The 23,525-nt window shown below is 40.5% G+C and overlaps 1 long non-coding RNA gene across 1 annotated transcript; it reads left to right on the forward strand.

Moving 5' to 3' along the window:
• Positions 1 to 263: 263 nt before the first annotated feature.
• Positions 264 to 1,649, forward strand: LOC112657551 (uncharacterized). The gene is made up of 3 exons (XR_004812296.1): positions 264 to 513; positions 1,288 to 1,344; positions 1,448 to 1,649. It is a non-coding gene; the product is annotated as an uncharacterized LOC112657551 (long non-coding RNA).
• Positions 1,650 to 23,525: the final 21,876 nt, after the last annotated feature.

The raw sequence follows: 23,525 nt of genomic DNA on the forward strand, positions 1-23,525 counted from the left end.
CTTTTCATTCATTTAATAAAAGTAGCATTTTATATTGTCGTATTGGTTTTACAGTATATTATAATCTATGTATAACCCATAAGTTTTTAAGATCTAAATTTTTTCCAGTTGATGAGCAAAGGTGCCAGGACATTTCTTCTCCTCCTCTTCCTTCATGCCATGACTGGGCTGTCCCATACAAACACCTCCTCTGGGGCAGATCAGAACTCTCCCCGTCTACCCAGGGATGAAACAGGAATGGAATAATTGGCCACGTGGTAATGTGGGGCCAAGGAGAGGAAAAGGGACCTCAAGAGTCTGTAGCAAAGAAATAAAGGGAGAGGATACCCTCAGGATGAGAACTCCCAAGGTCCAAGGGAGAGGTGGCCGTGCAGGTGGCTGGGAGAAGAAAGAGGGAAGGCTCCCAAGTGCAACATGTGGAGTGGCTGGAGCCATCTGAACAGGTTGAGAAGCCACTTCCTACTCTCTAGCCAATGGGAATTAGGAGTTACAATGGGGATTTTTGAGCCAGAGGTAAGGAGCTGTATTGTACATCTACACATCCTCCTGGAAACTTTGTGTGTGTGTGTGTGTGTGTGTGTGTGAGAGAGAGAGAGAGAGAGAGAGAGAGAGAGAGATTGAGTACAGTAAAACTGGCCAATAAGACATTTCCTGGGAATAGCCATAGTGTCGCTCCTTCCAATATGAAGAACAGGGTCACGAGTTATACAACACAGAGAATCACTCCAAATACATTTAAAAATGGTCATCTTATTTTTTGTTGTTGCTATAATTTGGAGCAATTTCCATAGCTAAATAATATTTAACTCCAACTTTCTTTTCAAACCAGGAAAGCAGTATATATATATATTGCTGGTCAGAAACAAAGTCATACAATTTTTAAAGTTACTTTAAACCAGATCCATTGATGTATCTGGATGTGTGTGTTTATAGTTACCGTGCTTTCCAAAAATTAAAATATATTGAAGAAGAATGGAGAGTGGAGGTAGCAGAGATGTTGTAAGGTGGGGTGGAGAAGAACACATCAACATTCCCAATTCCTGGATCAGTGCTCCCCAACTTGCTAGTGAGATGTTGGACTGTGTGCAGGATTCCAAATGTTCGTCCTGGACACCCTGTCCATTGTTTTATTTTACTACCTCAGTTCAAACAAAGGTCTTCACACCTTTCTGGTTTGCTCCTGAATCTCTATCGCAGGAACAAATATTAAGAGACAGGCAAGCAGTCCAATAGAGCAAAGAGTGATTACTGCAAAGAATGATCTTGAGGTTCACTTGGGTTTTTCAGAAAGCAAGAAATGGTTCGTGGGGCTGTGAGCTGGCATCTGACTTAACTGCTATAAACGTAAGTGGCTCTTCACCCAGACACACTCTCCAAAAAAACACCCCTTTTCTGGTGCATGGGACATACGAGGAACCACCTAAACTGTCATATAAATTTATTTCAGCATCAACTCATTCCAGCATGAAAACCTTGACAATTTAAATCTGCTCTCCAGGGAGAAAGAGGAGAGAGAGAGAAACAATGTTCTTCCCTTTAATTTGGTGAGAATAAGCAGCAAGTATGATGTGAGGAACCTCCTGTTTTGTGCTGTGCCTTTGAAGAAAGAACAAAACACAATGTCCAGAGATAAATTGTCCTGTTCTGAAGCTACAGTTTTCTTACAGATTCTTGAGGAAATGTTGCCACCTTCTGGACAAAAGCGCAATAAGCAGTCATCACAACCTTGACATCCAGCCTGTTTATAAACGCATTTACTGGGTTAAAGAAGGATTTTGCTTTGGCTTTCCTTCTCTTCTGTCATTATGCCTGCACAACATTGATATACCAAAAAAAAAAAAAAAGTCCCTATAAAAGCACTGATCATACGCATAATAGAACAGAAAGCCCATTTCACAAATTAAGCAGATTCTTCAAAGGAATAATCAATCACGCTGACAAAGTTTACCAGATTTTTAAAATATCCTTTGCAGACTTCTTAACTCTTACAGGACTTGGAGAAGGGTAGATAGATTCTCATCCAGATTTTCTCTTTGGTTTTCTTTTATTCATTCTTTCTATCTTCCGAAAATGGGTTTAAGTCGGCCTAACTACATGGTCTTGAACTTGATTTTTTGAAAATCTATTTTACTTTTTTAAAGTCATCAGTACAGTAATATCTTGAGCATCAAAAAAAAAAAAAAAAGAAAAAAAAGAAAGAAAGAAATGCTGGTAGTCATATCTTGATCAGTTGTAAAATATTTATGTCTCCTTTGCCCTTTCAGTGGGTCCCCTTGCATTAGTCAATCTCGAATGTGAAGAAGTCCACAAGTCTAGCACCTTTCTTTCTCAGCTGAATGAGCACAGGATAGAGGACCTGCATCCCTGCTCCTCTCATCCTCTCAGCATGTAGGGCCCTATCCTCCCTCATTCAGAACCTGGCAGGGAAGGTGGCCTCATCCTTCTGAGAAGTTTACTCTTGTCTGTGAGGCCACAGTGGGTGGTGATTGACAGCTCCGTGCACCTGCAGAAGCACTGTGCCTACTTATACCAGGGGAGGGCCCATGCTGGGGTCCATGCTCACTCCCTGCCCCGTGTCCCTGAAGCTGTGGATGGATCGTCCTTGCTCCCTAAACTGGGGGGGGGGGCACAGGCATCCAGAGGCCTGTCACCCCATCCCAGAGGAACAATTCTGCCCTAGAACCTGCCCCTCCCCCCCGATTTCTTCTATGCTGGTCTCCTGGCTGGAAGGCAGCAGGAAGTTTCACAGCATCCTTGTGAATGAGGTAAGTGGACAGGAAGGAGGGGAGGCAAATTTCTTCCACCAAGTGGCAGGCAGTTCTTTTTGTCGTCCACCAGACACTCGCAGAGATAACTACATCAAATATCACCTGCGAGGCCAATGCTCGGATTGTGTGTCAGGACAGATTCCCTGGAGGATGGCGGGATCCTGCAAGGGGGTGGGGGTGCTTAGCATGCCTGCCTCCACATAAATCTCAAATTGCTAGCTGCAGTGCTGACTTTAAAAGCACAACCGCAAAGGCCGACTAGCAGGCTTCCAGTGTTGTAGCATCGCATGGGAGGTTTGAGTGACTGCTCGGAAAAGCACAAAGAGAAGGAAAGGGGGAAATAGGGGGGAAAAACGTGTCCTTTTTAGAAATATTCTTGTTTTGAATTGGGAAGTCCCTGGTACAGAAACATCTTTGGTGCTGGTGATTATCTGGACCTGCAAGTGCTAAATTGATTCACTGTCCTGCAGACACCCAGGGGCTGAATATCAAGGAACAAATGCATTAATCACGGCAGAGCCTGTGTGCCAATGTGCATAAAGACCACTGCTCCCAGGCGCGGCGATAGCGTGAACATTTCCACAGACCACACGCTCCGAAGTAGCTCTCTGAAGTCTCATTACTGAGTGTGTGGGTTTGGGGCAGGGGGTGAACTTGACTTTCTCTGAAACATGCATTTAGAAATAAATGTATTTACATTTAGGCTTCTGTTTAAAAAAAAAAAGAGAGAGAGAGATAGAGAGAGAGAGAGAGACTCTTTGGACCAGAGTCATTACAGATGAAACAAACACACGGACATACACACGCTCGCGCGCGCGCACACACACACACACACAAAGTGCACGCGCACAAAAGCTTTCAGGGAGATACAGAAAATAATGTTTAGCAATTACAGTCCACAGCTGCTGCAGCTCCAATATGCGCGTGCTACACAGGTGCGGCCATTATAACAATGAATAGCACACATTAAAGGTGCCATCCATAGGGGTAATAATACTAGGGTTGAAAAGGTATTTTCATTTGCAGCCTGATGTTAGGCAGAAAATAAAATAAGGTGTTTCACAGCCAGCCTGATGGCTCAGCTGCCACATGGGAGGCCCAAGCCTGAGATTAATCTAGGACTCTTATGTGTGTGTCTGATGGTGGGAATCTGGCAATGGTTACCTGGAGAGCCCACCAGATCTTCTCTTCTGGGGTGGGGGGGTGGGGGAAGCTGCTGATTGGGGAAACTGAGGCACCTCCTCACAGGTCATAGAGTTAGTAGCATCAGCCAATATGACCTCTATCCCTGCCTAGTACCTCCTAGTCTCTGAATACTAGAAATATTGTTGGGAAAGCAATATCATTTTAAAAAAGCAAAATAGGGTCCCAATGGATGGGGAAGGGAGGCTAAGAAAGGCTACCTCACTCCTCCTCAGGCTTTGTCTCTGGATGGTGCCATCACTGTGCCCACTTCCTATCACAAAAGTGCCCTTCCCAGGGTCTGGCTTTGAAGGTTTGACCAGCCTGCTTTGCTCACCTCTCCCTTTAAAGGCCCAGAAGCTGATGGACATAGTATCTCCTTGGACTCATTGGCCAGAGCTTCTCATATCACTAAACTCTTCAAACACGGTGGGAAAATAAATTTAAAGCAACCCACACATTCTTGCAGATCGACAGCTTTAAAATCCGAAGACAAAGGACCAGGTCTCTGAGCTCCTACGTGCCACATCGGTGACCTCAAGCAAACTGCTTAAGCACTTTGAGCCTCTGCAAAATGGGGACAATTGTGTCTGCTGCAGAGGGTTGTACTGAGGTTCAGATGAGACCCAAGTATATAAAAATGCTTGACACTGAGCGTGTCACGTGGTACACACAAAATAAATGGTAGACATAATTTCAGTAGCTTCCATTTATCTGTATTTATCTTCCTGAATAACCTATAAGTGATGCTAGGCAAGAACGTGGAAATTGTTTTATCAAAGAAGAAAAAGCGCACTCTGCATGTTTTCAGTGCCATAGAATCTACTTCCGACAAAAGCAGACTGTAAAAAAAATTTTAAGCACAGCAGGATAACTATTTTCATATTGTCTACTTTTAACAAGAGCTGAAAGCAAAAGATAAATAATTGTGTTGTGGGGTGAGTTCTGAAAGCGGAGGTCCGTCAGGCGCAGGTGGCCGTGGGTCTGGCTGCTGTGGACTGGCCTTCTTTCCCAGGGCCCAGGTGGAGAGCTGCCCACAGCTTGGAAGTCTGGAAGCTGGCCTGGCACGGAGAGGCCCCGGGAGGCAGAGGCACGCAGCCCTCGCCAGGCTGAAAGCTGTCCTAGGGAATGGGATAGGCCCCAGCTTACCAACGAAGGTGGGAACACCACCTCTTTATAGAGGCCTTAAAAGTGAGGAGAGGATTAAAATTAATTTGAAACTTCCCAGGAAGCCTGCATAATGAAAACAAAACTCGATTGCGGTGCTGGCTGGCACACTCTGGATCTGGAAGGGCTCACAGCAGAGCCCTAGTCGGTGGAAGCCTGCTGGGGAGATAAACAACAGCAGCACAACTGTGGGGAAGGTGATGAGGATGAGGAGCGTGGGCAGGGCAAAAAGTCTTGGTCGGGCTCCAGTGGGCCGCAGATCCTTGAGGCGCTCTCGTGTGTTCATTCATTCATTTAACAAAAAGTATTGGCCATATAGTATGAACAGGCACTACCACCTCAAGCCCATTAATATGACCTCGGGCTCCGTGTTTAAGAAGCAGGGTCTGAAAGCAGAGGCAGGCATATCAACACATGATTATAAGATTGTCTGTTAAAGTGACCGGAGAAAGGGGTTCTGAAGAACACTTAAGAGGGGTACCTAATGCAGACTGGGGCTTGAGGAGAGGCTTTTAAGAGGAAATTGCACCTGGACTAGGGAGGGGAGATCTTTGAACCAAAGTCGCTGTAGATAAAACACACACTAACGTGCATGTGCATGCACACGTGTGTGCAGTAGTAACAGATTCTAAGATGGCCAGCAATGATCCCCACCTCCTGGTATGCACACTCTTATGCAATCTCCGCCCATACAGTCTTGGAATTGGTCCATATGATCAGTAGAATATTCCTGAAGTAATGGCATGTGCCCTCTAAGATGAGGTTATAAATGATATTGCAGCTTTGTTGTCTCTGTCCCCTCATACTTGGTGAAACCAGCTGTGGTGTCTGGAAGCAACCCTGTGCAGATACCACATGCAACATCTGAGGCCTCGTGGGTTTAGAAGCAAATCTTCTGCCCCGGTCAACTTTCTGACGCCTCCAGCCCTGGCTGGCATCCTCACTGTACTCTCACGACAGACCCTGAGCTGGAACCCCAGCGAAGGGGTGCTTCTGACCCTCAGATACTGTGTGAGAAAACAAATGCTTATTGTTTTAAGCTGCTAAGTTTTGGGCTAATTTGTTACATGGCAATGGATAGCTGATACACCTAATTATATGAAACAAAAACATACATTGTTATGTGTAAAAGCAAGTTATAAAGAAAAACCTATGCCAGATAGGACCCTACTTTTTATACATAATAGACTGGTGTGTTTCATTGATCATGATGAAGTTTCTTTTTTATTCATCTCTCTATCAAATTAAACATAAAAGTAATTTTTTGACCTAAATCTCCATGATAATATAAATTAAAGTTCATAAATAGCATTAAAAATTGGATCACCAGAAGCATTTTACAACTATAAGGTAATGCTTTGCAGTGTTGTTAAGCTACAGAGGAGGCCTGCTTCCTCCATGTGCTGGGCCTTGGTTGCAAGTGGGAGGCTGGGGGCAGAGAGGAAACCGCTTTTTCAGCAGGAAAGAATAGTAACCAGAAGAAGCAGGAAAAGAGTGCTAGAGCCGGATAATTCCCAAGGCCATTTTTGGGAGCAGAGAGGCAGGGCAGACACCAGGAAAGGACCGCATTATTTCAGAGAAAGTGAGAAGGGGCATTGTTGGCAAAGGAGGAAAGCAGACCTGTTCAAGGATTCCCAAAGCTGAGAGAAAGGCAGCCCTTACCTGCTGGCCTCAGCAAGAAGAGCCAGCAGTCCCAGTAGCTATGAAAGCACATGCTCCTGTGTCACAGAAATGCCCCTCAAGGTGGGTCTGAAGATGGTTCAGCATGCCAACCTCTCAGATGTCGCTCAAAAGCTGTTAGCCTACATACCCTTTCTACCACATTGGACACAACATCCCTTAGTTGTCAATTGATTAAAATGTTAAGTAAGGGTTTCCTTGGCATCTCCATATCTTTTCTCCTGAACACTTTTGTCATCTATGGAACTTTTTTTTTTTTTGTAAAGATTTTATTTATTTATTAGTGAGAGACAGACAGGAGCAGAGGGACAAGCAGGCTCCATGCAAGGAGCCCGATGTGGGACTCGATCCCACGACCCCAGGACCATGCCCTGGGCTGAAGTCAGGCGCTAAACCGCTGAGCTACCCAGGGATCCTTATGGAAGACTTTAGATGTTATAGAAGTGGTGTTTGGGGCTCCGGGGTTGCTCAGTCAGTTAAGCAGTGACTCTTGGTTCTGGCTCAGGTCATGATCTCAGGGTCTTGGGCTCTGTGCTCAGCAGGGAGTCTGCTTGGAGATTCTCTCTCCCCTTCCCCCTTGCCCCTCTCCCCACTCATGCGCGTGTGTGTGGGCCTCCACTCTTTTTCTCCCCACTCCTTTCTCTCAAATCTTTAGAATATAAGCTGGTATTAGTGCTGACAGACATTTTTTTTTTAAAGTGGTGTTTAAGTTCATACTAGCTCTTCCTTTTTGGGGGGGGTGCGGGAAGGAGGTTCTTAAAGTGTATTATTGGCCACAGAGATTTGAGAAACTCTCCCCAGCTGGGCCTCTGAGTGAAGATGTCCTGGTCTCAGGGCATTGGGGTGATGGATCCTCCTCTGAGCCCCAAAGCCCTGAGAGTAGAACAAACTATATTTAGCAGAGAGGACGTTGCCACAGTGGGTGGGCTGCTGTCATTCCCCACCACCACCCCCTGCCTGAGCAAACTGGGGAAAAGTGAAGCCCTACTCTGGTCCCAGTTTAGAAAGCCCACTGGCCAGCAGATGCCAAAGTCTTTGTTAGGGTTTCAAGTGTGATTGTGAATGACAGTGTCCACAAAGGAAAGGTGGAGAAGACATTAATTACATGGATATTAAATAAATCATGGGCATATATGCCAGGAGAAGACTTTATTAAGTTTTTAGCTATTGTGCTTAGAACAAAGCCATGTTTTTCAAATTAACTTTGAATCCATCCTTAGCTTCAATAGCTTTTGCCCTAAAGACCAGGCTTTAGAAATATGTGCCTAATCCTTTCTCACTAAATAGAACTCTATTTTCTAGAGTAAATATCAGATTTATTTTTACTTGGGATAGAGATATCATTAATCTCAGGTCATGCCATCATGCCTTCTACAAGGTACTGGGAAAGCCCTCAGTCCCCACAGTCCGAAGTGTGTACCTACAAAATTGCTGTTTTCCTTAAAGGGAAGAGTTCCTTTGGTCTGATACCTTACATTAAAACAGCACAAATATAGTGAAACCTAGTTAAATCACACAAAACTTTAGTAACTACCCAAGCAAATACTACTGTCAACATAAAAGACCATTAAGAGAAAAAGGAGGTCCTTAACAGTGATGGTTCATATTGGTTATGGACTTAATGACCACTTTAAATGAAAAAAATATATATTTTTCCTTACTATGACTATACCATTCTTTGTCATCGTTCTCCGATATACATACTTGCATCATGTCATTCAAAAGGACCACAGAATGAGAGAATTTTGTATTCTTTTTCCCCAAGTGTGATAGGCTTCCAAATGTCTTTCTCTTTAAAAATGCCTGAAAGGAGTTTATATAAAGTATAGTGAGTCTGTTAAATGAAGAGGGACAAATTTTGCTTCATTCTATATATAGGCCAGTGGTAGAAGCTCGCCTCTCTCAGATGGCTTTGTTGTCATTTGGTGGTGATCAAGATTGTGGTGGGAAGAGGGGTTTTTCGCCAGATATCTTGACTTTCAAATTTGGCTTACATTGAAAATTCAGCATGTTTGTGGTACATGGCGATGTCTTTTCTCTTTCTCACCTATGCCTTTGTTTCATTTGTATAAATATGCAGTTCTCACTATTATTGGTAGGAATGTTAGTGATAAATCACAAAATCTATGGTCTCTTAACCTAATGTGACATTAGAGCTACTAAAATCCCTTTAAGAAGCAAAACCCAAAAACCTAACTTTGCTTTGAAATAGATTCAACTCAGATGGTGATGAAAAATGTCAGCATTTGAAAGACCTGGCTGGAATGAGTAAAGTCTTTGCTTCTTGGATGTTGCCTGTTTCTGGGAAGAAGTGTGAAAGCTGAGCTTGGGGCTGCCAGTAGAGAGGACAGGGTATGGTGACACTGTGGAGCTTCAAAGCTGCTAACCAAACACTAATGTCCTGTTTAACCAAGTTCTCAGGGGCACCTGGGACTTACTGCCTTCTTATTGTAAGGTCCATCACAGGTTATTAAATATTAAATTAAATTTCAGCTTACACAGTTTATGAAAATCCTTCCTATAAAGCAGCTTTAGCAGTAAGCTGATACTTTTCCCACCTAGCAGAGCCCACTAGGGAAGTGGCATTGTTTCTTGGCCATTGGGACATACTCTCTGTGGGAAGCTGCTTAGCCACTTAGGATTGATTTATGGCCTTAGTGTGATAGGCTTATGTTTTTTCATTTCACAGATATTGAGACTTAATTCACTAAAGTTTATTCTAAGTGAGATGGGGATATTTGCATCTATACTTTTTAAGATATCCTGTATTTTAGCAGCTTCAAGGGTAATGCCTCAGTTTCCCCTGAATGTGGCAAATAAAGTTGTATGTGAATAAGCACAAAAATCTTGGTGACAAAATAAATTACTGGTGCATGAGAAAGAACAGGAGCTTCTGAGTCTGGTAGACCTGGTTTTTAAATCCCAGGTATCCCACGTGTCTTCTCCGGGCCTCAGATTTCTGATCTATATGATGAGGATGGAGCCCTTCTTTATGCCTCTGGGGCTATCTCCATGATGCTCCTTATAATACATGCTACTTTGGATGAATTCTTAGGATCAGAGATGATTTGAATATTTCTAGCACAGACCAGGCATAAAGTAAGAGTTCGAAACGTTTGCTGATTTGAATTAAACTGTTGGGCCACTGGGAGGCTGTGAGTTCATTTTCTCCCTATTTAAGTGCTGGTGACAGATTTTCCTGCCAAATAGAGTTATGACAAATAGGACTCCATGCTCCCACCAGTAAAACAGAGGAATAATGGCTCCAGAGAGGGTCCTCGGGTCCCCCAAAAGTCATTCCAAATTTCTAGTGGCAGCATGAAACAGTAGGTTGGTTTGTTTACATAAACCTTTGCCAAGTGTGAATTTAACACCCAGAAACAAATAAACAAAATAATGGCTACATGTATCTGGACCAAAGCTCCACTCCTCTAAGGGTTTTGGCACCACAATCAGAAGCAGGGAAGTTCACAGGGTCTGTGTCCTGACCAGGGTATCAAAACCCAAGATTTAAGTTTTGGTTTTAGCTCTTGGATCAACAACTATGGGACCAAGGGAAGGCTATGTAATCATGGCAAAGGTAAGTGACCAGAGAGGCATCTCTGTGTCAGTGGATTAAAGATTATCACCCTCACTTTCAAAATGAAAAAATGCCAGGTCGTTATGCAGTTATTTACCATGCTCAGAATCTCTTCTCAAAAAGGAATATAGGTCTTGGGTGCCTTAAAGATAAGGCAACTATCTTAAAAAATTAATTCTCAAGTAATACATTCACAGTTTTTAAAGCTATAGATATAGATAATAGACACTTCACCAAGGATATAAGAAATAAGAATGGCAAAGGACCTAAAAATGGCAAATAAGCACCTCATAGTCCACAAGGAAAATTCAAATTAAAACCAAAATGACCTATTAAAAATGCTAAAATTTGAAGTAACTGACCATACTAAGCACTGTTGAGGATGTGAAGCAACTGGAATGTTCATACATCATTGGAGGGAATGGAAAAAAGGACAGCTATTTTGGAAGAGAGTTTGCCAGTCTCTTTAAATGTTTATATACACTTGCCACACCACCTAGCAACTCAACTTCTGGGTTTTTACCCTACAGAAATGAAAACCCATTCCTACAAGAACACCTATGTACATGTTTATAGCAGCTTCATTCACAATTGCCAAAAATGGAAATAAGCCAAACAAACATCTTTCAACAGGTGAATGGATAAACTATGGAACATCTCATGAAATAACTACTCAGTAACAAATAGGACATACTGTTTATACACACAACAGCTTGAATCTCAAAGGCCTCCTACTAATAAAATAGTTGTCTATATTTCTGCTGTCTCAGAAGATTATGTGTAATATTCCATTTATAAGATATTCTCAAAGACAAAACTATAGTGATGGATAACTGATCAGTAGTTGCCAGTTGTTGGGGGCACTGAGTGAAACTACAGAGGAAATTCTGAGAGAGGATAAAACTATTCTGTATCCTTACTATGGTGGTAGTTTCATGATGATCCCATGTATTAAAATTCATGGACCGGGACACCTGGGTGGCTCAGCAGTTGCACGTCTGCCATCTGCTCAGGTTATTATACTGGGGTCCTGGGATCGAGTCCTACATCCAGCTCCCTGCATGGAGCCTGCTTCTCCCTCCACCTATGTCTCTGCCTCACTGTGTGTGTGTGTGTGTGTGTGTGTGTGTGTGTCTCATGAATAAGTAAAAAAAATTTTTTTAAATAAATAAATAAAATCCATGGACCTATATACCCCAAGAGTCAACTTTACAGTCTGTTAACTTTTATTTATTATTTTAAATATTTATTTATTTATTCATGAGAGACACAGACTGAGAGACAGAGGCAGCGACATAGGCAGAGGGAGAAGCAGGCTCCTCACAGGGAGCCCAATGCGGGACTCGATTCTGGATCCTGGGATCATGACCTGAGCTGAAGGCAGGTGCCCAACCCCTGAGCCACCCAGGTGTCCCCGGTCTGTTAACTTTTAAGTAAAACTTTGAAGTACAAAAAAAAAAAAAAAAAAGAATGAAAAACATTCTCACCTTTTTTTTTCTTTAATTGAAGTATAGTTGAGTGTTTCTCTTCTTTAACCTCTGCCTAATTCCACATTATCACCCAGAGAAACCTACCAGTTTTTCTCTCAAAATCTTTATACCTGTGCAATCAGAAAATTTCTTTCCTCCTTCTTTTAACACAAAAGGTAGTTTACAATACATTCTGTTCTGAACTTTGCATTTTCACTTAATGTATCTCAAAGACCTTTTCATATCAGTACATAAAAGAACATTCTCCTTTTTTTTGTAACTGTATAATAGTTTGTTGTATGGATGTACCATAATTTATTTAATCCCTTAATGGTAGAAATCTGGCTTGTTTCTAATCTTTTGCTACTAAAAGCATTAATATAATGAATAACTTTGTATATATATAATTTCACATATGTGCACATTTATCTATAGAATAACTCCCCAAAATGCAATTGTTGAATCAAAAAGGTAAATGCATTCATAAATTGTAATAGATAGGGCTAAATTGCCCTCCATAGAGGTTGTATGAATTTACACTCCCACCAGTGACATTTATAATCCGAGAAGCCATTTTTGAGAACTAAGAACAAAGAGGAAATGAAAAACCATGGAATAAATTACATTTGGAAAAGTATTTGTTACAGAAATTAAATGCTAAGTAACCTTTCCTTCAATAAATTGTAACAAGTATCCACTGTATTCTTTTTTTAAAATTTTTTTATTTATTCATGAGAGACAGAGGCAGAGACACAGGCAGAGGGAGAATCAGGCTCCTTGTGGGAAGCCTGATGTAGGACTCGATCCCAGGACCCCAGGATTATGACCTGAGCCAAAGGCAGACACTCAACCACTAAGCCACCCAGGTGTCCCTAGTGTCCACCTTATTCTTTAGCAGAGGGCTTACTTCAGATGAGATGCAGTAAGAAAGGTAAGAAACCATCCTATCCCTCAATTTATAGTGTAGGAAAGCAACAAGATACTACAGAAAGCTATTGGTAGTTCAGAACATATTCAGTCACTCACCGCCTCCAGAAAACTCTCTCTGACCAGGTCTCTTTGTTGTGCTCTTCTAGCAAAGTCTTTTAACTCATCATACTTTAAATTATCTAGAAGCTTCTGAAGTCAGGGACCAATTCTTTTGCATCACCACATCTTTTGGGGAACATTTCTGGTTATAAATATGTGTAAGTAATACAGCACTGTAACACCTGGCACAGTGCCTGGCATGTACTAGGAACTCAATGTTTATCCAATTTCAACATTGGATGGAACGAGGAGGAAGGAATTTGAAAGCCTAGAATTCTGTCACAGTGATAACTAAAGTTTGGATTTTGCAACTTCCAAATAATGCATGAAAATTTCATAGTATCCATCAGTTGCCAAAGTTCCTGCTCACCCATTGTTGCAGCATCTTCTCCTCTTCCCCTTCCCAAAAAAATGCATAAATTTCAAGCACCCCCAGAACCGCTGGACAAACAAAATGTCACATGACATGGAAATCTGTTAATGATAACAATGGTCCTTGTTTTTTGAAATACTAGGAAGAGTCTTTTTGTTCTACTTGCCATTCCTATGAAATCATAGACTGCTATTACTTTTTTACAAGGTACCCAGATTAAGAACTCATTAAACCCAGTATCCTAGACCCTGGGAGCTTCTGATTACTCTTTATTCTCCATACTGCTTCCACCTTAAAGAGATTCCTCTAGAGCTACTTAAAACAGTGCAAAATCTTACCTTTTAACTTAATGACAATCTTACAAATGCTTTGGCAGTTTCAGAACCTGGTTTCTGGTGGTGGTGATGGTGGTGGTGGTGGTATGAGCTTTGGCAGTATCCATATTGGCAGCTAAAAGCCCCTGATTCATAATCCTGTGCTTTATTTGCCAAGTGTAGACACAACCCAAATGCTAAAAGAGCCCAAAGGAAGGGGGCTGGTCCCTTCAGCATTGTGTGCTTTGCAGAGAGGAAATGAGTGCCCATGAGGCCAGCTTCTTCCCCTCACCCTATCTCCTGAATGCAGTTTTTCCAATAATTTAATAACATTCACAGGGATATTAGATTAATTGGATTTTAATTCCAAATGACTGTGAAAGCAGAAAAATGAGTCACCAGCTCATACTAATGAGAAGATCTATTAAGGGCTCTTCTCTGATAGACACATACAGCAGGGTTATAAATATTTCATATCCAATTAATTGAATTTTGCCCCCTATATATGACACTGCCCCGAAACATCAATCAAATCGGCCCAGAGAAAGAACGGAGGGATAGAAGAAAAACCAAGAACTTCTTTGGAATAGCAAATACATGATGATCAGCCTTCCCCACCCCCAGCCCCTGAAATGCCCCCCCATCTAGAGAACCCCTGCCATTCACACAGGGCCTGCAGAGAGAAGCTGGAAGCGTTCACACCAACTGCAGCTGGTTCCATACGGCGGGGAAATTAATGTTAATTAATCAGACAGCAGTTTTATACAGAGCTATGTGCAGAAGGTTATTCAAGTCCTGCTGCAAATAGATTTATAGGTGTAATTGCCATGTTGAATGACCCTCTGTAAATAGGCTCATTAAACTGGCCATCAGTCAAAAAGTCTAATTGAAGCCATGCAGTAGCCTGCAATCGAGAACATGCGGCTCTCGATAAACAGAGCTTGCCCATGGCAGCCTGCACTCTGGATGGTTTAGATAGGACTGCTGGCCATTCTTCAGATGGCCCCAGCTTCTCCTGCCTCCTCCAGTTCATTATCTCATAGGAAGGCAGAAGCATGCCTCCTGCATAGCCTTACCCTCTTGCCTCCCTGTCAGCAACCAAGAGAGCCCATAGAAGTCTAGTATGACAAGGACAGAGTGGAAACCCCGTGTGTGGCAGGCAAACAGCATTTTCTGAAAGGCATGAATGATCACCACCTCATGCTCCATTATCTTGCCAGTGTGGTAGTGGTTGGGCAGGGACAAGTGGTGGGATGTGTACAGGCCCCATTTCTGTGCATCCCCACAGCCATTTACAAATTCCTTGTCAAATTCCTATTCATTCTACTCCCAAACTCTCATGTATGAAGAATAAATGCAAATTACTTTTCTCGGTAATATAACAAAACAAGCTATTGGGAATCAGAAAGCTTTTGGGGGGGGTGAACTGTGTGTATTAAAATCCTCTTCATTGATGTTCATCACAGCATTTCGTATAAAAGCGAAAAATTGGAAACAACCTAAATGTCCATCAATAGGAAACTGGGTATTCAAATTGTGGTATTTATAGACCATGAAATAATAAACAAATATTAAAAATGACTTCTAGGGAGAACTATATTTATTAGTCCAGAAAGCTGTCCGTGATATATGTTTGTATGGAAAAATCCAAGACAACAGAACATTAATAGTGTGACCACACATAATAAATCTTTATCTGTGACTGAAGATGCTGAGAAAATGTAAATTTTATTTTCTTAGCATTTATCTATTCCCTCCATCTAGTCAGTGGGATGAAAAGAAAAAAATTAAATCTCCAATATTGATTAAATATAATCCAATCTGATCATGTAAATAGCCCCTTCAGCTAATATTCTATCTCTTTTAGGAGAACTTCTGTTTCTTGATGGCTCCCTGTGATATAGCTAATTTTATGTGCTACCTTGATGGGGCCACAGGGCACCCAGAGATTTGGTGAAACATTATTCTTGGTGTGTCTGTGAGGGTGTTTCTGGATGAGATTACGATCTCGTCGGTAGACTGGGGAGAGCAGATTTCTGGGGAGGCCTCGTCCAATCCAATAAATACCTGACTGGAACAAAAAGACTGGATAAGAGAAAATTTGCACTCTCTCTGCCTCTTTGAGCAGGACATCAGTCTTCTCTTACCTTCAGAATCAGAACTACACCATTGGCTCTCCTGGGTCTCCAGCTAGCTAACTGTAGATAGCAGGAAGAGAGACTAAGAGAGACACAGATACACAGAGAGAGCTATCTCCTACTGGTTCTGTTTCTCTAGAGGACCCTAACTAATAGGTCCCCTTTGCCCACTTCCCTTCCTCAGGCATATGAGCTGAGGGCTCTGTATTATAGTACAGAGAAGAGTCAGGTCTTTAAAGGTCTTTTGAGTCTGGTCTCTGGTGCATTGTCTCCTTGCCCCCCACCCACATCCTTAGCTAGCTCTGGTGGATGCTGATCTATTTCTCCATTTACTCAGAGGTTGGATCTCCTTCCTGGATGACTTGGGCTTTCATAGTCCTCAGACACCTGCAAAGGCCTCCAACCACTCTCCAGGCCCAGGGACCCATTCTAAGCTCTGCAGCTGAGTACTTCAATTCTCCTTGCAAAAACTCCCAAAGCAGGTTCTCTGGACCTCCATCCAGGATCCACCTCACATGGGAGTTCAGAGGGATCAGGAAACAAACCTCAGGCCTCCCTTGGCTTGACTGCACTCACCTCCCAAATGGCACAGCTGTCTCTAGGCTGAGTAGGTCTTACTGAGAGGGAGCCTCTTCGCACAGTCCTACATAAGGAGTCAGGACAAGGGCTACCTTCCCTTATGAAAAAAAATGAACATTTTAGGGACTAGTTTCAGAGACATCAGGACAAGATGGTCAGAGTGTTATATATCTCATTAATTACCCTCGAAGAAGAGCTTCATTAGCTGTGCATGTGTCTCTCCCCTACCTATATGCCACTCTTTAATGCATTTGCTCCTGTCATTTATTTAGGACAGTGAAGCATAAAAAACTAAACCACTTGTTCATAAGCACACAAAAGTGGGAGAAATGATGTCTGAATCCCAGTTTACAACTCTAGACTGCCCCATTGTTTATCACAACTAGAGGTGAAGGATGCTTTTAACCAGTTATACAAGAATAACTTGTTTATTATTTTTAAAAATGTTTTATGACATCTGCCCATTGTAAATAATTCCAAACAAAACAAAAGTATATTTTCTTTTGGTTACAGGTAATGTATCAATTTCAAACTCATTGAAATAAAAAAAAGACGGAAGGGATGGAAAACTAGAGAGAAATTAAAATTCCTGGGGTTAAGCTCCTATAGTCCAAGAGCAGGAAGGAAAGATGGTCTCCCAAAAGAACTGGGTCAACCAAAATCTCAGCAAAGAATAAAAGAAGTAGTATAGATGTCCAATTTTTCAGGAAGGGAGTTGGTTGCCTATATTCATTGATTCAGTCAACGTTGATTGAGGGCATCTCTGTGCCAGACATTGGGAACACAAAGACAATGGTGTTGTGTTTTCATGGTCCTTGCTCTTAGAAATTTCACCGTCTGAGATCTAGGTCCCTCTGGAGCTGTGCCCTTCTTTCTTTGGGACTTCATGTAGGTTGATGACTGAGCAGGCTGCAAACACCACCTAGACCACACCCATTCCAGAAATTGGGCCTCCTTGCTCTCCCTACTAACCCACTCCTCTGAGATGTAGGGCCTTCCGGTTATAAACTAAGTCACAGAGATGAAAAGTACCCCATAGGAGTATAGTCAATAACATTCTAATAACTTTCTATAGTGACTTCACTTATGGTGAATACTGTATAATATATAGAATTGTCAGATCAATAGGTTGTACATCTGAAATATTATGTTAACTATGCTTTAATAAAATAAATGGCAAAAAAGCGTATTTAGAGAGTGATGTGAGAAAGCGATCCGGTTTCATACTTTTCAGGTAGTTGTTCAGGTTTTCTACCACCATATTATGAAAAGGCTGTCTTTTCCCTTCATATATTCTCCCCTCCTTTGTCATAGATTACTATATAGTTGTGGATTTTTAGCATCTTGAATATATCATGCCACTCTCTTGGGCTTGCAAATTTTCTGCGGAATAATCACCTGATAACCTTATGGGCTTTCCCTACCATGGAAGCCAAGATATGTAATGTTTTTCTATTCTGTGGCTACTTTTCAAATTTTCTTTTTATCAATTTTTTGCCTTTTTAATTTTTTATGTATATTGATATGGACCTCCTTGGATTCATCTTGTTTGGGCTACTTTGTAATTCCTGGGCTTCAACATTTCTTTCCCCAGATTTGGGAAGTTTTTCAGCTGTTATTTCTTCAAATAGGATTTCTGTACTCCACCTCTTTGTCCTCTGGGATCTCTATAAGGCAAATGTTATTACATTTGATGATGTCACTGAGTTCCCTTATCTTATTCTCATTTTTTATTTTTCCTTTTGCTACTGAGCTTTGTTGCTTTTCATTACTTTGAATTCTTTATCAGGCATATAGTTTATCTCCATTTCATTTAGCTCTTTTATTGTGATTTAGTCTTGTTCTTTCATCTAGGACATATTCTTTTATCTCATTTTATCTAACTCCCTGTGCTTGTTTCTGTATATTAGGTAGGTCATCTACATCTCCTGGTCTTGAAAGTAGTGGCATTGTGTAAAAGAGATTCTATGGTGCCCCCATAGCACAATCCCTCTATAGTCATCAGAACCAGGCATTTCAGGGCTGTCCCCTGTGTGGGCTCCATGTGCCCTGCTTTAAGTCAGACAGTTTGGTTGGGATGAGTTATCATCCAACACTGGAGCAGGGCAAGCAGTGCTACCAAGGCACATGAAGGGTGTTACTGATGGCTCCTATAAGTGCCCAGCTATCTGGGTAAAAAGGAAAAATGATATCTACCAACACTTTTGTTTTAGGAGAAATCTCCTGAAGATCACTGCTCCTTTAGCACATGTTCTTAAATTAGTCAATAAATCTCTACAGACACTCCAGGTACTTTAACTACTGCTTCTGTGCTGTGCCTCTGGCCAACTTATTGATTATGCTGGCTCTTCAAGGATAGAAATTCAGTTTTCTATTACCCTCCAGCACTTCCAGAGTTAAGCCTGCTGATTTTTAAAGTTCCCAAAGATAATCCCCACTGATTTTCAAAAACCAGTTATGAGGATGTGTCTTTCCAGATCTTCTAGCTTCTTAGTTAAATTTTTTCTTAAGTATTTTATTGTTGATGCTTTGTAAAGAGGATCTTTAAAAAAATTTTTTTTATATAACTCATTGTTACTCTATAAAACCACTACCGATTTGTAGGCAATTTTATATTTTAATTTTTTTAAAATTTTGTTCTACAACTTTACTGAATTTGTCAATTAGATCTAACAGCTTTTTTGGTGGAGATGTGAAAATTTTCTATATATAAAATTATATTACCTGTAAATAGAGATAATTTTACTTCTTCCTTTCCAATTATAATGCCTTTTCTTTATTTTTCTTGCTTGATTGCTGTGTCTGGGACTTCCAGTACTATGTTGAATAAGAGTGGTGAGAGTGAGTTCATTTTTCTTGGTCTTGTTTTTATAGAAAGAGCTTTCCACCTTTAACCTTTAAGTATGTTAGCTTTGGGTTTGTCCTATATGGCATCTATTGTGTTAAGAAGTGTTCTTTCTATACCTAATCTGTTAAAACATATTGCCATAAGTAGATGTTAAATTTTGACAATATTTTTGGCATCTGTTGCCATGGTTTTTTCTTCTTTCATCCTGTTAATGTGATGTATCATGTTGATTAATTTGTGTCCTTGCATTCTGTGGATAAATCCCACTTGATTTTGGCAAATGATCCTTTTAACATGCTGCTGAATTCAGTTAACTAACACTTTGTTGAGAATATTTGCATTGATATTCATTAGGAATATTGACCTATAGTATTTTTTTCTGGCTTTGGTTAGGGTAGTGCTGGTCATGGAAAATGAGTCCTGAAGCTTTTTCTAATTTTTGTTATTTTTTGTGAAGACTTTGAGAAGGATTAGCGGTGAATTCACCAGTGAAGCCATGTGGTTCTGGACTTTTCTTCCTTGGGAGATTTTATATGATAAATTCAATCTCCTTACTATTAATGATTTGCTGAGATTTTCTGCTTATTTCTGATTTAGTTTTGGAGGTTGTATATTTTGAAGAATATTTGTACTTCTTTTAAGTTGTCCAGTGTGTTGACATAGAGTTGTTCATGTTATCTTTTTAAATCTGTGGTATCAGTTGTCATGTCTTTTGTTTGTTTGTTTGTTTGTTTCATTTATAATTGTTGATTTGGGACCTGTTTTCAGTTTAGCTAAAATTTTGTCAGTTATGTCTTCAAAGAATTAACTGTTACTTTGGTTAATCTTTCCTATTATTTCCCTCTATTTCTACTCTCCTGTTTATTATTCCTCTCCTTCTGCTAACTTTGGATTCAATTTATCTTTTTTCCTGATTCCTTGAGGTATAGAGTTACTTTATTTGAGATCTTTCTTGTTTCTTAATGTAGGTATCTATTGCTGTGAAATTCCATCTTAAGACTGCTTTTGCTGCAACCCAGTAGATTTGGTTTGTTTTGTTTCCATTTTGGTTTGTCTCAAGACCCTCTAACACCTCTTCAACTTCATCTTTGATCTATTGGTTGTTCAGGAGGGTGTTAATTTCCATGTCTGTATGAAATTTTTACAATTTTCTTCCTGTTATTGATTTCAAGTTTCATACTATTCTGTTCAGAGAAGAATTTGGTATCATTTAATCTTTTTAAATTGCTAAGCCTTGTTTTGTGGCATAACATATGGTCTATTCTAGGACATATTCCATGTGCTGGTGTCAGTGAGTTTCTGCATAGGCCTCTTAGGTTCATTTGATTTATAGTATTATTCACATCTGCTGTTATTTCATTGATTCCCTGTCTGGGTAATCTATTAATTGTTGGGGACTTTAATATCCCATTCTCAATTATTATGGTATTGCTATTTATTTCTCCTATTAACTCTTAGTTTTTACCTTATATATTTAACTGGATGCATAAATATTTACAGTTGTTCTATATTCTTGATAAGTTGACCCATATGCTATCATGACCTTTACAATTTTACAACTTTATTGCTTTTAAAGTCTATTCTGCTTGCTATAATTGTAACTACCCATACTTTTTTGGTTACCATTTCCGTGAAATCTCTTTTTCTATTCCTTTACTCTCAGTATATATATCTCTTTAAAGCTGAAGTAGGTAACATATTGTTTTTTTTAATCCATTCAGCCATGTCCTTTGAAGAATTTAATCCATTTGTCTTTAAAGTAATTACAGATAGGTAAAAAGTTACTATTGCATTTTTAATTGTTTTCTGGCCATTTTGTAGATTACTTGTTCTTTGTTTCACATCCAACTGTCTCTGTGTTTTGATGTCTTCTGGTATTGATAGGCTTTACTTCTTTATTAGGTTTTGTGTAATCACTACATGTTTTTTCTTTTGTGGTTATTGGAATGATTCTAAGACCCAATTATAAACATCTACCAAGAAGTTCTCTGTGACATCAGCCGAGAATCCTACAATTTAAATCAATTCTGACACTACCTACCTAGAGATAGTGTCAAGTCCCACAAGTTAAAGTCTCAGTCCCATGAAAGTTCTCCAGGGCCTCTTGAGATGTTAGTTGCTACTGCAGGCCCCAGGTTTCCTAGAACTACTGTCCAAGTTGGCTATCAATTAGGGGCTCCCATGATCCCTCCCCTAGTTTGATTAATCAGCCAGAGCAGCTCACAGAAACTCAAGGAAATACATTTATCAGTTTATTAAATGATAAATCAAGGGACTCCTGGGTGGCTCAGTGGTTGAGCATCTTCCTTTAGCTCAGGGTGTGATTCTGGGGTCCCACGATTGAGCTCTGCATCAGGCTCCCCACAGGGAGCCTGCTTCTCCCTCTGTCTATGTCTTTGCCTCTCTCTGTGTATCTTTCATGAATAAATAAATAAAATCTCCTTTTTGTTAAAAAAAAAGGATAAATCAAAGGATACACGTGAGGCTGTATCATCATATCCTCATAATCAGCCAGTTGAGGATATATGTAGGACAAAATCTGTGGGAGTCACTAGCACAGGGGCTTCTGTCCTTGTGCAGTTAGGGTGAATCACCTGCTTGGAGTGGATGTGTTCACCAAACTAAAGCTCTTTGCTTTCCATTATATCCAATTTTTTTATGGAAACTGTATCATATAAGCATGATTGATCATTAACTTCATTTATAGGCTTTCTCCCTTCTCAAGATAATTGAAGTAGAGAGAACAGGACTAAAAATACCTAGCTCCTAATCTTGGCTTGTTTTCTCCAGTGACCAACCATTATCTGGGACTCATCCAGAAACCCACCCAAAGTTTTCTCAGTAGAACAAAAAACATTCCTATCACCTAGGAAATTATAAGAGTTCAGAACCTCTCTGTCAGGACCTGGGCTGGGGTCACAGACCAAATATTAGAACAAAAAATGCCCCTAGTGCTGTTATCACTCAGGGTATTATAAGGGTTTGGAAGCTCTGTGTCAGGAACCTGGAATACAGATCAATATATGTTTTCTGTTCTCATAATTATCATCAAGTTCATATAAAATATATTCAAAGTATAATACCATATTTTAAATAACAAGTGAAAAATCATTTTTAAACTTGACACTTCTCCCCCTCACATTTTAGATTATTGATGTTACAGCTTGCAATTTTTTAATATTGTGTATTTAATAACAGCTTATTGTTATAGTTATTTTTGCTGCATTGGTTAAGCTACAGTGGTAAGTGACTTAATTCACAACACCATTACTATATTATAGAATCTAACTCTGCTTATATCTACCATTACCAAGTTTTACAAAATCTTACTGTGTTTTTACGATGTTAATTATCATCCTTTTACTACCACTTAAAAATTGACTTTTTGTGGGTGCCTGGGTGACTCAATCAGTTGAGTATCTGCCTTTGGCTAAGGTCATGATCCTGGGGCCCCAAGATCAAGCCCCATATCATGCTCTCTCTGTCTCTCTCAATTTCTCTCTCTCTCTCTCAAATAAATAAAATCTTAAACCCTTCACTCTTGAAATTCTGATAATGCAGGTCTACAGGTGATAAACTCCCTCTGCTTTTGTTTGTTCATAGAAGGTTTTATCTCTCCTTTATTTCTGAAGGGCTGCTTCACCAGGCATAGAATTAACAGTCGACTATTATTTTTCCTTTCAATATTTTAAATATATCATTCCATTCCCTTCTGACCTGAAAAGTTTTGTTGAGAAATTCACCAGTGTCCTATGGGAATTCTTGTGTTTGCAACTTCTCTCTTTTGTTGCTTTCAGAATTGTCTTTGCCTCTTAACAATTTAATTATATTATGCCTCAGTGTAGCCCTAATCAGGCTCACCCTATTTGAAATCAGTTAAACCTCTTGGATTAGGATATTTATTCCTCCCAAATTTTGGGAGGTTTTCAAACATTATCGCTTTATTTTTTATATATATAAATTTATTTTTTATTGGTGTTCAATTTGCCAACATATAGAATAACACCCAGTGCTCATCCCATCAAGCACCCCCAGTGCCCACCACCCTGCCACCCCCACCCCCGGCCCACCTCCCCCTCCACCACCCCCAGCCCATCTCCCAGAGTTAGGAGTCTCCCATGATCAGGGAGGGACACAGAACATGGGAGACATTATTGCTTTAAAAATACTTTCTGGGATGCCTGGATGGCTCAGCAGTTGAGTGTCTGCCTTCAGCTCAGGGTGTGATCCTGGTGTCCCAGGATCAAGTCCTGCATCGGGCTCCCTGCATGGAGCCTACTTATCCCTCTGCCTATGTCTCTGCCTATCTCTCTCTGTGTCTCTCATTAATAAATAAATAAAATCTTTAAAAAATACTTTGTTCTTTCTTTTTTCCTTTGGAATTTTCATAATATGCAT

This window comes from Canis lupus, chromosome 35 (genome assembly GCF_003254725.2).
Source record: "Canis lupus dingo isolate Sandy chromosome 35, ASM325472v2, whole genome shotgun sequence".
NCBI lineage: Eukaryota > Metazoa > Chordata > Mammalia > Carnivora > Canidae > Canis > Canis lupus.